This window comes from Mus caroli, chromosome 5 (genome assembly GCF_900094665.2).
Source record: "Mus caroli chromosome 5, CAROLI_EIJ_v1.1, whole genome shotgun sequence".
NCBI lineage: Eukaryota > Metazoa > Chordata > Mammalia > Rodentia > Muridae > Mus > Mus caroli.
The window spans coordinates 101,260,046-101,265,699 of NC_034574.1; positions in this window are offsets into that span (position 1 = coordinate 101,260,046).

Below are 5,654 nucleotides of genomic sequence, written 5' to 3' on the forward strand. Positions count from 1 at the left end.
ACAGAGAGGCTTAGGGTTGCTCACTGAAGTTTCATCTGAGGCAGGAAATCACAAGCAAGCAGAGAACAATCACTGTTGCAATGGAAAGAAGGACTCCTGCCAAAATCATATAAGAGCAAAGGTGGCAGGGTCTCTCTTCCCTTGAAATAACTCAAATGCTGGACAGAGGACAGCAAGCATGGTTTTCAAATGCTAGTCATGAAACAAGGCAAGACATTGACCAAGGATCAAATAAAGCCTCCAATACCTCATGTAACAAACAGCCTATGAGCTGCCAGCAATGGTTCCTGAGGAGCCCAGGCAGAGTCAAAAGACTTTCCTGGGTTTAAGAAACATGGTTGCACTCAGGGGACAAAACTAAATGTATACAGGTTTGATTTTGTCAATTATGCTTCAATATAACTGTAAAGACTGTGACAAAAGCACACTGTAAAATATTAACCATCAATCAGAAGTAACAAAGCTATATTTAATAAATATCTCTAAGTGAATAAAGAAGCAATATTGTTCACCCAGATATATGTTCTTATCCATATACAGGTGAATGAATTGATAATGATGGATAGATAGATGGATGGAGGAGTGAGTAAATGATTGCATAGATAGATGGTAGATTGATTGATAGCTGATTGGTAGATAGTTGATAGATGGATAGATGGATGGATAGATAGATAGATAGATAGATAGATAGATAAAATTAGATATGACAGGGGCCCTAGGCCAAACATGATATTATCACAAGAACTAGAATAGAAATTGGAAGTTAATAGTTTGTCTTGTGCAGAGGTTGCAACTTCAAATGAGTTTGGCTTATTGCAAACATTATTCTGTCTCCTTTTGGTTTTCTTTACCTTTTGTAATTATAGGACGGTTGTGGTATGCCATCTTTCATTCTGGAGTCACATGTGGTAAAATCCTTTTGCAGATGTGATATCTCTGTAGAGGAATAAGGGTAAGGTAGCCCCATGCCCTGGCAATTTAGAAGATGCTTTTTGGCTTCCCCTAAATTCTTGTAACAATGGCACAGGTCAGTAGCTTAAGGACAATTGAAGGGTAGAACTAGCTCCTCATTGAAATGCCAGCACTGCTTCAAACACACCTGAAGCACAGGTCACTGAGACCATCATAGCTTTTGGTGGCAGCACAGGCTAAGGACATCAATATGGCCTTTCGGGCCATGGACACCAACATAGTCCAGAAAACAGACACCAACATGGCCTCAAGCAGCAGCACAAATGGACTGCGGTCATCAATATGGCCCCAGGTGGTTGCACAGGTCACCCACATCAACATGGTCCCATATGACAGCACAGCCCACAGACAACAAAACAGCTTCAGGTGTCAGCACAGACCAGGGACATCTACCCCGGCCTTAAGTGGTAACACAGGCCATGGGCATTAACATGGCCCCAGCCACATCAGGACCACCATGAACCGAGACAGGACCCTTGAAGGTAGCATGGACCACAGATACTAATGTGGCCTTAGGCAGTGAAACAGACCACAGACAACTGCATGGGCTCTGTAGCAGCATGGGCCTCGGATGTCCACACAATCCCTGGCTACAGCATAGATCATGGGCATCCATATGTCCTTTGGGCTTCATCATGGCCTGGGGCTGCTGTACCTGGAGGAGGAAATTCTAGCTACTTTCCTTTAATGCTTCACAAAGACCCTGTAACAGCATATACTGTGGAGTTCTAACATAACCCACCAGTTGTGGGCAGAGGATAGGCTTTGCCCTCAAAGCCAGGTAGGCTCCCAGCCTTCAGCCTTTGAGACAAGTCTCTGTCCCTCAGGTCAACAGAAGCCCCAGGCACACTGGCCACAGCTCTTTGGAAACAGGCTGTGTGTAGCTGAACCTGCACTGACCTGGAGCCACATTCTGCTTTCCTGCTGAACAACCTGTAGGCATCAATCCACTTCCAGATCCTCACAGTAACAACCTGGCTCTAAGCAATGTTTTCTCAACAAGAGGCAGATGCTAGACTCATGTTCATCCTGAGAGAGGAAATGAGCTGACAGCTTTGGGGTGGGCTCAGAGCCAAGGTTTAGCCACCAATGCACAGGTGACCCATATGGATCCTGCTCAGAGCATTAGAGAGTTGCCTAGTACTGACCAGATTTCCTGCTGATGGAAAGATGGTGGTAGCAGGATTACAAAAACATCATATTTCATGCATCTGCAGTCCACATGCCAACTACCTGAGGCTGAGCCCACTGAGTATGTCTTAGCTAGGGCTTTACTCCTGTGAACAGACACAATGACCAAGGCAACTCTTAAATAACATTTAATTGGGGCTGGCTTACAGGTTCAGAGGTTCAGTCCATTATCATCAAAGCAGGAGCATGGTAGTGTCCCAGGCAGGCATAGTTCAAGAGGAGCTGAGTTCTACATCTTCATCTGAAGGCTGTTAGGAGAAGACTGGCTCCCACATGATTAGGAGGAGGGTCTCTTAAAGCTCATGCCCACAGTGACACACTTCCTCCAACAAGGTCACACCTACTCCAACAAGGTCACATCTCCTAATAGTGCCACTCCTTGAGCCAAGCATTTTTAAACCACCACAGAGTGGCTCATCTTGAGGGATTGGATACCACCCAGGGACACAACCTCAGGAAGATATGGCTACTTCTAAACAAAGCAAGGTGTCACCCACCTGGCCACGAGGAGGAGGTAAGTATTTAGACTTATGTGTCACAGGGTCAGTGTACCATTTAATTTCAATTCTCAGCTTGTCATAACCTGAACTCATCTGAGAAGAGAATCTCAATTGAGGGATTGTCTAGATTGGCCCGTGAGCATGTCTGTGGAGGGTTGTCTTGATTTTACTTGATATATAATACCCAGTCCACTGTGGACAGCACCATCCTCTAGGCTGGGCCCTGAACTATATAAGACTTAAGAAAGCTAGCAAGCAGGCTGTGTGTATTTATTCTCTCTATCTTGACTGTGGATATGATGTAACTAGCTTCTCCAGTTCTTGTCTTGATTTCTCCCAAATGATGGACTGCAACTTGGAATTGTAAGCTAAAATAAGCCATTTCTCTCCTAAGTTTCTTTTTGTCAATATATTTCATCACAACAACCGAAATAAAACTAGGACAGTCAGCAAGACACTTCTTCCCACTCAGGAACTTGGTAGGAGCTGATCACAGCTATTTGCAAAGGACTCTCTGTCTCACAGCAGTGCAACTGGAAAAGCTGAAGGACCCACCAAAACCACTACAGCTTCCATCAAGAGCAGCTCTGACCATCAGCAAGTCAGCCCTGGTTTCAGCTAATTGACTCAGTCAGTCATCAGCACCTTCCCGCATTTCTCCTGTCTCCACTTCTGTCCACTGTAGCTCTTGCCTAGCCATCCTATTGGTCACTCAAGGATTTTATTGAGTCTAAAGCCCTTTCTTTGTGGATCATTGTTCATTGTCTAAGTTTCTCTTCTATTGCTGTGAAGAGGCAACATGACCAACATATAAAATTTATAAAGGCAATTTATAAAAGAAAGCATTCAATTTGAGGGCTTATGGTTCCAGAAGATTAGAAGCCATGATCATCATGGTGGAAAGCATGGCAGTAGGCAGGCAGGCATGCCGCTGCAGCAGTAGCTGAGAAATACACACTTTATCCACAAGCACAGGCAGAGAGAGCTAACTGGTAAAAGGGTGAGCTTTTGAAATATCAAAACAGCCAACACACCTTCTCCAACAAGTCCATGCCTCCTTATCCTTCCCAAACAGTTCCACCAGCTGGTGACCAAGCATTCAAAGATATGAGCTTATAAGGGGCATTCTCATTCAAACCACCACAGCCATTGACACAGCAGGCTACTCAGATGCGCTCTCTCAAGTCAGTGTCTCAAGAGGCATCCAGTTCCTGGACACATCATAGCTCTCACTCATCTCTCATCAAATGCCACTGTCACACACAGGCACACAAATGGGAATGTTGTGCCTCAAGACTCCTCTGCTCCGTTCTGTGCTGTCTCCCTGATGGACCTACTAGACCAAAGACATTAAACATGCACACCCTATAGTAATAATTTCCTACCTTCTTTCTTTTGTTTCTTTAACTCTGATCTTCCCAGATCAATACTTTCTCGAACTTGACGTTAACCACGGGGATTCTGACACTACTCTCTCTCTCTCTCTCTTTTTTTCCTTTTCTGTTTTTGCTTGTTTGTTTGTTTGAGATTCCAGCACTAATCTTAAAGTCTGCCAGTTCTCCTAACTTAACAGAATATAAATCTTGTCAAAATAAAGGAGGTAAATACTCTCTCTCTTTTTTTTTTCCATTTGTTTTTGTTTTGTTTTGTTTTGTTTTTTGTTTTTTGTTTTCTCGAGACAGGNTTTCTCTGTNTAGCCCTGGCTGTCCTGGAACTCACTCTGTAGACCAGGCTGGCCTTGAACTCAGAAATCCGCCTGCCTCTGCCTCCTGAGTGCTGGGATTAAAGGCGTGTGCCACCTCGCCTGGAAGGGAAATACTCTCTTAAATTGGCAGAAAAGGAATAAAATTTTGTGTCGAAGAACAGTCCCTACAGCTCTTCAAGGGCATGTCTGTAAACCTAAGTTTATATAGAAGTATTCACAGAAGCTACAGTGTGGAGGCAGCCCAAATATCTGTTGAAGGATAAGAGGAGCAGCAAAGTGTGGCCCATCCATATCATGAACTATTACTCAGCCTTAAAATAGAACGAGATTCTGACACTACACAGCATGCTTGTGAGGATGTAATGCAGCACGAACTAAGCTAGACACAAAAGGACAAGTATTTTTGTGGTGCTACTGAAATGAAGGACCTATAGTTATGAAAATCACAGAGACAACAGTAAGGGTTTGTCTGTGATACGATGGGATAATTAGTGTTTAGTGGGAACTGAGTTTCAATCTAGAAGGTGAGGCATTGCTGCAGATAGATGGTAGTGGTAGTCCACAATACTCTTAACCGTGCCCCACAAGGAGACTCCACTTCAGATGGACAGATTGCACTTTGTGCTCATTTGTGAGTTCACACTACAAAGGAGCTCTAGACAGCAGTCTGCATCACAGCTGCTAGAGCTGTGTTCTCTCAAATGCCAAGCTCATTAACAATCTTTGACATTTGAAATGGACTTATTTTTGGATTCAAGTTTAAATGACCATGTATCTTCTTTAAAAACCAAAAAGCAAAACAGTAACGAAATAAAACCTCACCTTATGTATCGTGATGGTTGTAATTGCAAATCCTCTTAACTGCAGAATTGAAACAACTCCCTCTGTTGCTCAGTTCCATGTTCCTTCCGGATGCTGGTGCTACAAAGCCTCATCCCAACACACATGGGATCAGGAATTGTGTGTGGCGGGCTGGAGAGATAGCTCAGCGGTTAAGAGCCCTGACTGCTCTTCCAGAGGTCCTGAGTTCAATTTGCAGCTCACAACCATCTGCAATGGGATCGGACACCCTCTTCTGGTGTGTCTGAAGACAGCTATAGTGTGCTCAGACATAAAATTAATTAATTAATCCTTTAAAAAATTGTGTGTGAGCTTGAAACCTCCTACCTCTCCCCATGCCTTGACTCTACCCTTCCAAACTGTGCTTATTAACATACATCATCATCTGCACAGATCACAGCATTGAGGTCTCTTGGTTCCTGGAGCATCTGTTTCTTGTTTTGTGC